This window comes from Phascolarctos cinereus, unplaced genomic scaffold, assembly GCF_003287225.1.
Source record: "Phascolarctos cinereus isolate Bilbo 61053 unplaced genomic scaffold, phaCin_HiC Scaffold_7;HRSCAF=346, whole genome shotgun sequence".
Classification (NCBI taxonomy): domain Eukaryota; kingdom Metazoa; phylum Chordata; class Mammalia; order Diprotodontia; family Phascolarctidae; genus Phascolarctos; species Phascolarctos cinereus.
Window position 1 is genome coordinate 127,170,655 of NW_027556180.1, and position 13,647 is coordinate 127,184,301.

A 13,647-nucleotide genomic window follows, 5' to 3' on the forward strand; every position below is an offset into this window, starting at 1 on the left:
GAAGTTATGTGCTCTTACCCTCTCCTATTAATCTCTGAAAGTGCAGAAAATATGGCCCCAGGAAAAACCCTGGAACAGCTGAACAAGAAGAAAGATGAGGTGAAGCAGTACAGGAGCCCAGGTAGTTTGAGAGATCAACCTGAAAGGCCCCTCTTGCACTGGGGGAATGGGAGCAGTACAGAGTGTGAGACTTCCCAGCAAGCTAGGAGAAAGCCCCACCTCAGCATACCAGAGGGAGATTCTGAATCCCAGGTGGTGGAGCAGGCATAAACCAACACTAAGACTGAGTTCCTCAGTACGTGCAGGGGAACCATTGGAAACCAGCTTAGAAAACCACCACCTACCTCATATTCTGTGGCATCCAAGTCTCCCAGTGCCACAGCAAAACTCTGGGAAATGCTCCAAGGGGAAAGTCTTCATCAGGGAAACATCCTGCAGCAGCAAAATATCCATCTGAAATTGGAGCCAAGGAAAGCAAAAGGAAGGAAAGGCCCAGGTGGGCAGGCAACCTCTAGGGGACAGACTACCAAATAGTACCTAGAATTTCAGTGTTGCTGATTCCAGCCCAACAGGTAGAAGTAAAGCAGGTAACCTGTCAGAACTGTCCAGTTTTCAATTGCCAGCCATTGAGGCCCCCTGCATAAAAAGCCAGTGACAAGGCCCTAGGCTCCCAACACAAGAAGCTTGTGTCAGTGTCCCTGTTCTGCAGCAGAAGAGCTCAATCTTTTTAAAGGCCAGGGAATAAGCAAACGCCATGAGGAAAAAGAAATGTAGTATAGATTCTTATTATGGGAAGAGAGAAGATCAAGGCAGAAATTCTGAAGAGGACAACATTGTCAACAAACACATCTGGAACCTCAAAGGGGAATATGAGCTGGTCTGAAGCCCAAAAAATCTTGGAAGAGCTCAATAAGGACTTTAGATATCAAATAAGAGAGGAAATAAGAGAGGCAGAAGAAAAATTGAGAAAAGAAATGAGAGGTATGAAAAAGAAAGTAAATAGCTTGGAAAAGGAAGGACAAAAATTAGCTGAAGAAAACAACTCCTTAAAATGCAGAATTGGCCAAACAGAAAAGGAGACATAAAAACTCAGTGAGGAGAAGAATTCCTTAAAAAAATAAAATGGGCCAAATGTAAAAGGTGGTAAAAAATCTAATAAATAAAACAATCTGTAAATAATTTGAATTGGAGGGGCAGCTAGGTGGCGCAGTGGATAGAGTACTGGCCCTGAAGTCAGGAAGACCTGAGTTGAAATCCGGCCTCAGACCCAACACTTGACACTTACTAGCTGTGTGACCTTGGGAAAGTCACTTAACCCCAATTGCCTAAAAGCCAAAAAAAAAAAGCCAAAAATTAGAATTGTGCAAATGGAAGTTAATGACTATAGGAGAGCAAGAATCAGTTAAACAGAAACAAAAGAATGAAAAACATAGATGAAAACATAAACTTTCTCCCTGATAAAACAACTGACTGACCTGGAAAATAGATCCAGGAGAGACAATTTAAAATTATTTATCTACCTGAAAATCATGATGAAAAAAAGAATCTGAACAGCATCTTTCAGAAAATCATCAAGGAAAATTGCCTTGATTTCCTAGAATCAGAGGGTGAAATAGCCATAGAAAGAATCCACTGATCACCTCTTGAAAGAGATCCAAAATTGAAAATGCCAAGGAATATAGTATCCAAATTCCAAAATTACCAGATCAAAGAGAAAATACTGCAAGAAGCCAGAAAGAAACTATTTAAATATCACGGAACCACAGTCAGGATTATGCAGGACCTTGTAGATTCTACAATTAAAGTTCATAGGGCATGGAATATGGTATTCTATACAGCAAAATAGCTTGGATTACAATCAAGAATCAACTGCCAGCTAAAATGGGCATAATCTTTCAAGGGAGGAGATGGATATTCAATGAAATAAGAGACTTCCAAAGTTTCCTGATAAAAGGACCAAAGCTCAACAGAATATTTGATCTTCAAATACAAGACTCAAGGGACATAAAAAGGTAAATGGTGCAGTGGTTAGAGCTATGGCCTTCTAGTCAGGAGGACCTGAGTTCAAATCCAGTATAAACATGTGACACTTACTAGCTTTGTGACCCTAGGCAAGTCACTTAACCCTGATTGCCTCACAAAAAAAGTAAAAAAAAAAAGATAAATGGGACAGAAGAAAAGAAAAAAACAACCCAACATGTTATTAATAAAGGCAAACTGTTTACATTCCCACAAGGGAAGATGACACTTGTAACTCTTGAGAACTATATTCTTATCACACCATTTTAATGAGGTGTACATAGAGGAGGTGAATATAAGTTGACTTTGATGTAATGATAAAAAAATCTAATCAAGTGGGTTAAATGGATCTAAGTTAAGTGGATTAGTCTGATATAACTAAGGAAATAAACTGGGAGAAAAGGAAAGGAGGAGACAGGGGTAAATTGCTAACATTGAAAGACTTGGCCCTTCTCAGCAATGCAAGGATCTAAGACATTTCCAAAGTTGTCATAGTGGAAAATGCTATCCACATCCAAAGAAAGAACTATGGAGTTTGAATGCAGATTGAAACATACCATTTGCAATTCCTCTTTCTTCTGTTTCGTTTTGTTTCCTCTTTTTGGTGGTTCCTTGTATTGCTTCTAATTCTTCCTTACAACATCACTAATGTGAAAATAAGTTTAATTGAAATGTAGATGTGTAACCTATATCAGATTGCATGCCATCTTGGGGAGGGAGATGGGGAGAGAAGGGGATAAAAATTTAAAGCTCAAAAACCTATGGAAGTGATTGTTGAATAATCAAAATAAATTGATAAAAAAAGAAATGATGAGCTCAATGATTTTAGAAAAGACATGGAAAAACTTGCATGAAATAATGTAGAGTGAAATGAGCAGAACCAAGGGAACATTGTATACAGTAACAGCAAGGTTGCTTTAAAAATGACTTTAAGAGAATAAGTTATTTTGACTACTATAAATACCCAAATTCACTATAAAGGACATGTGAAGACATTAGTCGTTTCAAGAGAAAGAACTTACAAATAGAACTATGTATGAAATACTTTTACAAATACACACACACACACACATATACACATATACATATATATGCATAAATACACATACATACATGCATATATACATACTCACCTATTTTGTGTCTAATAGTAGTCATCTCTAATGCAAGGAAGAGTAAAAAAAATACATGATTAAGTTTGTTGTATATTTGAAAGGGACAGCAAGTTGTGCATAGTAGATTTGCAGTTTCATATGCAATCATCTTTTTTTTTTATTGAACTACATTATGGAAATGCTTGTTTTATTCCATAAATTACAAATAAAAAAAGAACATAAGTTTATTGAGAAAAAATATCATTGTATAGATAAGACCTATGCAGCAAAGAAAACCTTCATAGACAATTTCTCAAATAGGATGTGATTGATTTGACATATTACATGTGGGGTAGGAAAGGGTTAGTTGGTTGATTTAGATAAAAAAGAAAAGGAAGACTTGAACTTATGAAGGAAAATGCTATCCACCTTTAGAGAAACAGACAACAAGTGAAAATAAGAATAATACAGTCTTACTTATACGTTTATGAGTGAATATATGTATATATGTGTATATTTGTAGGTATCTATGTATATGTTTGAGCTTAATCATAGCCTTGTTTAGGGCAGGGGTGGTGACTGGGAGGAAGAGAGGGGAAATAAAGTTAAAGTACACATAAGAGAACAAAAGAAAGCCTCAAAGAAAGCAAAGAAAAGCTGGGCAGCTTTGAAAACAATGTATAATATTTGTTATATAGGTTTTCTTGAAAGGAAAATGTATTGCTTTATATTGTTCTTTATATATGTTCTGTATATATGTTGTACTATGCACATGACAATGTTTTTCTTTTCCTTTCTCATTTTTATTTAAGTTTAAAATACAGAAAAGCTTACAAAGAAAGATTGTTTTGACACTAAAATATGAGACAATAAAAACAAAGAAAACTATAGAATAACACACAATAAACATTGAATACAAATTTTAAATGTAACATTATCAAAACTGTAACTATTAAAAAGATAATACATGTTTATTTACATGAAGAATACAAGACTGGTTTCATATTCAGGAAAATGATAATGATAAGTGGCCATATCACTAACAAGAACAAAAAAGTCTTATACTTAGATTAAAAAAGAAAGTGCTTGATAAAAGACATAACATATTTATATTAAAATAATATAACATATAGGAATAAACGGACTTTTTCATAATATGGTGAGGAGCATAAATTTAAAAATAAGAACTAGCATAGTAGATAATGGGAATAAATTAGTGTATTTCATGGTTACTGTTAATGGCAAAATGGATAAGGAAATGGCCATTCATTCAAGTATCTTTGACAAGGATATTATGGTCAATTTAGTCATGAAGAATCAGACATGAGTGAATGGCAGAACAACACCAACATTTTATACAGAGTGCTAGAAATGCTATTCTTCAGTATAGGAATAAAAAATAATTTCAGTGATTAAGAAAAGTGGAAACAAAATTATCATTTTTACAGATGATGAATTGTTTTTCTTAGAGAACTCTAGAGAATCAACTGAAGTGTAATTTAATTTTTTAGCAGGTTCATGGTATATACAATTTCCAATCAAAAGCTGTAGATGGAGAAATTTGATTTAAAATGAATATAGATATCTCACAAATATGGCAGGAAAAGCCAAAACTGAAAGAAAATTATAGACCAATTTTCCAAATGAATATTGAAGCAAAAATTTTGAATGAAATATTAACAAAGAGATTACAGAAATTTATCTCCATGATAATATACTATGACCACTTAGGATTTATTCCACAAATACAGGGCTGGTTCAAAATTAGGAAAACAATCAGCATATTTGACCCTGCCAATAACAAAACTAACAAAAATCATATGATTATCTTAGTAGATGCATTAAAAACTTTGGCAAAATGCAGCATCGATTCCTATTAAAAAAAAACACCAGAGAACATAGGAATAAGTGGAGTTTTCCTTAAAATGGTAAGCATTACCTAGCTAAAACCACTAGCAAGTATTATATATAATGGGAATAAGCTAGAAGCTTTCCCAATAAGATCAGGGATGAAATAAGGATGCCCATTTTTACCACTACTATTAAATGTTATACTAGAAATGATAGCTTTAAGTATAAGAGGAGAAAAAGAAATTGAAAGACTTAGAATATCAATAAGGAAACAAATCTATCATTCTTAGTAGATGATATAATGTTACACTTAGAGAATCCTAGAGAAACAATTAAAAAACTACTTGAAACAATTAACGGCTTTAGCAAAGTTGCAGCATATAAAATAAGTGCACATAAATCATCAGCATTTCTATATAATACTAACAAAGACCAGCAGCAAGGTATAGATAAATTCCATTTAAAAATAATTGTACATGATAGAAAATATTTGGTGTGCCTGCCAAGACAAACTCAGGAACTATATGAATACAATTACAAAACATTTTTCACATAAATAAAGAGAGATCTAAATAATTGGAAAAATATCAATTGCTAGAATGAAGAGCTGGAAAAATTGATAACAAAGTTCATCTGGAAGGACAAAGGTTGAGAATACCAATATCTGCAGATTGTTAAGCCCAAAGATTCTAGCTTCTGGCATAAGAGGTCACTGTTTGACAAAAAAGAGTGGGAAAACTGGAAAAATAATGGCAGATACTAAGCAAAGAACAACATTTCACATCCTTTCCAAGATAAGGCAAAAAGGGGTTCATGATTTAGACAAAAAAGGTGATACCTGCAAATTAGGAAAAAGGAATAATTTACCTGTCAGATCTATGTAGAATGGAAGAATTTATGACCAAACAAGAGATGCGGAACATTATGAAATACAAAATGGATAATTTTGATTACATCAAATTAAAGAGTTTTTGCACAAACAAAAACAATACAACCAAAGTTAGAAGGGAAGTAAACAGCTGGGGAAAAAAATTTATAACCTGATGAAGGCCTCATTTCTAAAATATATGGAAAAATTAGTCAAATTTATAAGAATACAAGTCATTCCCTGACTGATGAATGGTCAAAGGATACGAACTAGCTGCTTTCAGATGCAGAAATTAAAGCTACCTATATTCATTTGAAAAAATGCTGTAAAGCCACTGATTAGAGAAATACAAATTAAACCAACTCCAAGGTACCAAATCACACCTATCATGTTGAGTAATATGACAGAAAAGGAAAATGATACATTTTGGAGATGTGCAAAAACTGGAACACTAATGCACAGTTGGTGGAGTTATGAACTGATCCAACCATTCTAGAGAGCGATTTGGAACTTCCCAAAGGGCTGTAAAATTGTGCATACCTCTTAATCTGGCAATACCATTAAGTCTGTAACCTGAAGAGATCTGAAAAAGGGAAAAGGACCCACATGTACAAAAATATTTATAGTAATTCTTTTTGTGGTGGCAAAGAATTGGAAATTGAGGGAATACCCATCAACTGGTGTATGGTTGAACAAATTGTGACATAAGAATGTAATGGAATACTATTGTACTGTAAGAAATGATAATCAAGTGGACTCCAGAAAAACCTAGGAAGACTTTTATGAACTGATGCTGAGTGAAGTGAGCAGAATAAAGAAAACATTGTAGACAGCAACAGCAACATTGTGTGATGACTAACTTTGATAGACTTAACTCTTCTCATTAATACAATGATATAAAACAATTCCAAAAGTCTGAGGGTGGAAAATGCTATCCATATCCAGAGAAAGAAGATATGGACTCTGAATAAAGATCAGAGCATACTATTTTCTATTTTTTTTCTTACTTATTGCTTTTCCCTTTCCTTCTGATTCTTCTTTCACAGCATGACTAATGGGGAAATGTCTAATATGATTGCATATGTATAATCTACATCAGATTGCTTCCCTCTGGGCAGAGCCAAGATGGCTGAGTAAAAGCAGCGCCTTATTTGAGCTCTCCCCAAACCCCTCCAAATAACTGTAAAAAATGACTTTAAAATTCTAAAGCAGCAGAAACCACAAAAAGACAGAGTGAAACAAATTTCCAGCCCAAGATAGCCTGGATGGTTGATCAGAAAGGTCTATTGCACTGGGCAGGGACAAGAGTGCAGTTTGGCGGGGGCACACAAGTAAAACACGCTTCAGCAAACCTGGAACAGGACTCAGAGGACTGAATCATAGGTAGCTGTGGTGGTTTCCAGACTTCTCAACCCAATAATGCCAAAGACAACTTAGAGGTCAGAAGGAAAACTCTGTCCACAGTGAGAGAGAAAAGAGAGGTGTCACAACACCAGTTGCATAGGAAGACCCTGGTGCACAGGCTGCTTCCTGAGCTTCTGGCCCACAAACTGAGGGGGAATCCAGTGGCTGATCAGAGGGGGATTGCAGGATCTCTTTGATAGTGCAGAATTCTCTTGCTTTTCTGGTGATTGGGTCTGGGTCAGTGTTCTGGGTGGTGGTTCTGGAGTGAGGAGGAGTTCTGGCATGGAGGAGCTCATAGTGGTGGTGAGAGAAAATCCTCTTCACAGTCCCAAGACAGAAAAGAGTCTTTGTGATCACACATAGACCAAAGCACAGGCCAGTAAAAGAGTAAACACCTCACCCTTGATCATAGCTCCTTGGAAGAACTGAAAATTTACGGATCCTTAGATGTATCTCTGAAAACAGCTGCACAAAACCATCAAATGTAGGGACAGTATATTTTCCACACTGGAAACAGACCCTTACCTTAACAAAGAGTTTATAACTCAAGTAATTGGCTGAGATTATGATCAAGCAGCACAAAATAAGTAAGACCATAGAATCTTACTTTGGTGACAAAGATGATAAAAACATACAACCAGAAGAAGACAACAAATTCAAGGCTGCTACATCCAAAACTTCCAAGAAAAATATGAGCCAGTCCCAGACAATGGAAGAGCTCAAAAAGGATTGTGAGAAGCAACTAAGAGAAGTAGAGGAAAAACCAAGAGTGATGCAAGAAAATCATGAAAAACAAGTCAACAGCTTGCTAAAGGAGACCCAAAAAAATACTGAAGAAAATAACACCTAAAAAAAATAGCCTAACCTAAATGGCAAAAAAGGTCCAAAAAGCCAATGAGGAGAAGAATGCCTTAAAAAGTAAAACTGGCCAAATGGAAGAGGAAGTCCAAAAGTTTACTGAAGAAAATACTTTCTTAAAAATTAGAATGGTTATTGGAAGCTTGCGACTTTATGAGAAATCAAGACTGTGTAAAACAAATTTAAAAAAATTAAAAAAATTGAAAACAATGTGGAATATCTCATTGGAAAAACCACTAACCTAGAAAATAGATCCAGGATATAAAATTTAAAATTTATTGGACTATCTGAAAGCTATGATCAAAAAAAGAGCCTAGATATCTTCTTTCTTGAAATTATCAAGGAAAACTGCCCTGATATTTTAGAACCAGAGGACAAAATAGAAATTGAAATAATTTACCAATCACCTCCTGAAAGTGATTCCCAAAGGAAAACTAGGAATATTGTAGCCATATTAAAGAGTTCCCAGGTCAAGCAGAAAATATTGCAAGCAGCCAGAAAGAAGCAATTCAAGTATCGTGGAAACACAATCAGTTTCTACATTAAGAGACTGCGAGGTTTGGAATATAATCTTCTAGAGGGCAAAGGAGTTATGATTACAACCAAGAATCACTTACCCAGCAAAACTGAGTATAATCCTTCAGGAGAAAAAATGGTCATTCAGTGAAAGAGGGGACTTTCAAGCATTCTTAGTGAAAGACCGGAGCTGAATAGAAAATTTGACATTCAAATACAAGACTCGAGAGAAACATGAAGAAGTAAAGAGGAAAGAGAAATCATACGACACTTATTATGGTTGAACTGTTTACTTTTTGCGTGGAAAGATTGTATTTGTAACTCATGATTTCTGTGTCAGTATTAGAATAATTGAAGAAAAAAAATTATATGTATGTATGTATATATGTATATATGCATATATGTACATATATATATACATATACACATATTTAGATAGATAGATAGATAGATAGATAGATAGATAGATAGATAGATAGATAGATAGATAGATAGATAGAGGGCACAGGGTGAGTTGAAAATGAAGGGGTGATATCTGGAGAATAAAATTAAGGGGTGAGAGAAGATTATATTGGAAGGAGAAATAGAGAGGTAGAATGACATAAATTACCTCACATAAAACAGACAAGAAAAGACTTTTTACAGTGGAGGGGTAATGGGGTAAGGTGACAGGGAATGAGTGAATCTTATATTCTCATCGAATTTGGATTAAGGAGAGAATAATCAACTGGTTATGGAAACCTAACTTACCCTACAGGAAAATGGGGTGGGGGGAATGGGACAAGAGAGTAGGAGGATGATAGAGAGGAGGTCTGATTGAGGGAAGGGGTAATCAGAAGCAAATACTTCTACGGATGGACAGGTTCAAAAGAGAGAACAGAATAAATGGGGAGGCAGGATAGGATGAAGGGAAATATACTTATGTTTTTACAACATGACTACTATGGAAGTGTTTTGCATGACTACATATGTATAATCTACACCCAACTGGCTTGCCTTCTCAATGAGAGTGGGTGGGGAGGGAGGGAGAAAATTTGGAACCCAAAGTTTTAAAAACAAAAGTAAAAAAAATGTTTTCACATGCAACTGAAAAATAAGATATACAGGAAATGGGGTATAGAAATCAATCCTGCCACATAGGAAAATAGAAGGAAAAGGGGATAAGAGATGGGGGGAAGAGAGATAGAAGGGAGGGCAGATTAGAAGAAGGGTTATTCAGAATGCATACCATCTTGGGGTGGGGGGAGGGATGAGATGGGGAGAAAATTTGGAACTCAAAATCTTGTGGAAGTGAATGTTGAAAACTAAAAGTAAATAAACTATCAAAAAAAGAGAAAGAGAAAGCTAAAAATAGATAATTTTTAAAAAAATATATAAAAAAATGCAAAAAAAATTTTTTTGCCCTCCTGGGGAGAAGTGAGACAAAAATCGGAATTCAGAATCTTATATAGTGAATGTTGAAAACTATCTTTCCATGTAATTGGAAAAAAATATGATTATGGGGAAAAATGAGTGTTTACAGAAAGTATAAAATGTTTTAGAATGTACTTAGTATGACACAAACATGAAATACATGTATCAACTTTAAAATATTAATTACATAACTAAAGAAATAAATAATGGGAAAATCATAATTGCTCATGGTTCAGTGACCTAATAAAATTTTAAAAAAATATATTACCTATTCAATATCACATCAGTGAAACCTCTAAAGGGTTGCCCAATACATCTGGAGTGTAGGAACAACAATAAAATTCATACAGAAAAGCAAAATCTCTACAGAAAAATAATTAAATTTGTCAGAAGGAATGTGGAGAGAAGTAATATATAACAAAACATGTTAAAGTAGGCAGTGATAAAATCATTTTACAATGTTTAAGAAACTTTGAATAGTATACCATATTAAGTAGATAAATTACAGAAAGAAATAAAGGATACTCTGTGGTAAAACCAAAGATCCCATTTCTTGGTTTAGAGCTCAATATTTGACAGAAAACTCCAAAAAAACTGGAAAGCGATATGTCAGAACCTAAGCACATAGTAACTCCTCACACTATCCACAAAGGTAACCTTTATATGGGTATATGACTAGACATAAAAGGTTAATAGATAGGTAGGTAGGTAGGTAGATAAATAGATAGATAGATAGATAGATAGATAGATAGATAGATGATAGATAGATAGATAGACAGACATATAGATAAGAGGAAAAAGGAAGAAATTGACTCAAGAAAATTAAAAAAACAAACATTCTTTTTTTCATCCCCAGGCAATTCCAAACTCTCCAATCTCTAATTATTCAACTTGCCTTTCCATGCTTATTACTATTCTCCAAACACTGTAAGCCTCCAGAGAAAATAGTCTGGTTTTTTTTTTGTTCTCTAAATATTTCCAGGTTGACTTTGCTTGTCCTTTTTCATATTTCAAATGTTCTTCCTACTCTTTTTTCTTTACTCTGAACTTAAGAAACACTAATTAAAATGAACATTTACATACACAAAGTAGATCTGAAAGATGTTTCTTGCAAAAATGCAAATCTCTATTATGAAGAGATTGGTTTTTTCAAGGAATATTATAAATTAATTATGCCAAGTTCAATGCTGTTTGCAGTAGACGTTTTCTTCTGAAATTATTGTCTTCTTTTCTGTGCCCTTAAAAAAATGCTTCACTAATCATCGTTTTGTTTTTGTTGTTTTTGAAGAAGAGCAATGATGAGGACAGCAACAGTAGCAACAGCAGCAGCAGTACTTGAAATAAATATATGTAGTTAGGCAAAACAAATCCCCATAATGCCTATGTACTAAAATATATGTCATTTGTAACCTTGAGTCCATTGCTTATTAGCTTCATTATTTGTCCTCTGAGATTATGGTTAGTCATTGCATTAATTAGTTTTTATTCTTTCAGAATTGTTTTTCTTTGCATTTTTTGACTATTTTATAATTATTCTTCCTGATTCTGACCACTTCACTCTGAATCATGTCATTTAAATATTCCTCATGAAGTCTTTATCATTGCTGAAGCTACTTTTCTCATGGACACTGTCTGCTTTTTCTGAGTCTCCTTCTACCTATATGATTCCTTCTCAATCTTTTTTGTTGGATCTCCCTCTAGGTCACAACTGCAAATAATGTCTATCACTCAATGTACTGTCCTAGGCCCCTATACAATTTCACTTGGTTACCTCATTAGCTACCATAAATTCAATAATTATTGTTGTACAGATGACTCTCAAATTTTTCCAACCCTAACATCTCTAATTTTCAATGTTGCATTTTCAATTTCCTTTGGATATCTCAAATTAGATGTCTTGTAGACATCTTAATTAAGTTTAATATATCTAAAACTGAACTCATTTTTATTCCCCACCACATTCTTTCCTTTTCCTAATCTGCTATTATTGCCTGTAGTACTATTACCTGTCTGGTCAATCAGGCTCATATTCTAAGTGTCATGTATCAGTATTCATTCTCATCTCAGAAATTCAGCCATTTCCCAAGTACTGTTTTTCTACCTTCATAATATTTCTTCATTATATCCCCTTATATCTTCTGACACTTTACCTTACTGTAACAGGCTCTCATCATCTCATGCTTTCCCTATGCAATCAGCTCCTGATTGCCCTTCCTGCCTCAAGTCTCCAGCTTACTTCTGTGCTTCCTCCACTTAGCTGTCAAACTAATCTTCTTAAAGCATAACTATGAATATTTCACACATACCCCTACACACTCACACACACACACACACTCATACACACACACACACACACACACACACACACACACACACACACACCCTCTCTACATTCAATCAAGTTCAGTGACTCCCTTTTACCTCCAGAATTAAGAATAAAATAATAAAATCTTTGGTTTGCCTTTTAAAACACTTCATAACCTTTCACTTTTCTACCATTCTAAGTGTTCTTACACTTTGTTCACACACATAACCATTTACCCCATGTACTTTGATGCAGTGACAGTTATCTCTTTGCTGAGCTTCACATATCACACACCATCTTCTAACTTCATTCATTTTCCTATTCCTTGAACTCTCTTGCCTTCCTCATCTCTTCTTCTGGGTTTCCCTGTCTTCTCTTCAAGTCAAAGCTAAAGTTCCACCACCTGCAAGAAGCCATTTCCAATAGTGCTCTAACCAAATAAATGCTTGATAAATATTTTGAATAAATTAACTTACAAAATTAATGATAAGTGTAAATATTATAATGGAATGGTGTGGGGGGAAAACCTATTCAATTTTTTTTTGTTATTTGAATCTCCAGCTAGCAAAAGTAATGAGAAAGCTGGCTCCTAACGTAGGAAATATTTTTCACTAATTATTCATTCTTGAAACTGCCTTCAAGATTTTTTTTCAAGCTAGAAGGGGGAAAAAATCATATAAATCTGGACTTGTACCTTCTTACAGCAGATTAATTTACAATAAAATTTACATTCCTATGGATCATTGGGTAGCTTTTAGTCATCACAGATCAAATTAATAATGAATAGTTTTCTTATTTCTGGCCTTTCCTTGTCATTTAAGGAAAATAAAAGAGTAAAAATAAAAATTTGTTTAAAAATGAGGCAACAGGGTAGCTATTAAAACAAACACAACAGTAAGCAATTATGAAATTTAATAGGCAAAGTGGATGGATTTAGTTCCCTTAGGGTCTGATTATTTTCTATGAAATAGATTTTCATGAAACATCCTTATTGTTGTTAAACAATTTTTTCAAATTTGAATATTTTTATAACTATACAAAAATAATAAGGTTAATCTTGAGATGGAATGTGGTTTCTGATATGCATTTGATTTCATGACATACAATCTGACATCAAATCATTACTCACAAACTGGGTTTTTTATTTCTTTGACTTAAAATGAGAGAGAGAGAGAGAATTTGTAATAGATTGCCTTTAACTCTTCCAAGTCTAAATTAGTAAAAACGTCCAATTAGCATAGTTTAATGCAGCTTTGAATCCCCAAGTTCAACTGATCTGCCAGTCTAAGCCTCCACAAGTAGCACAGATTAAGTTTGTG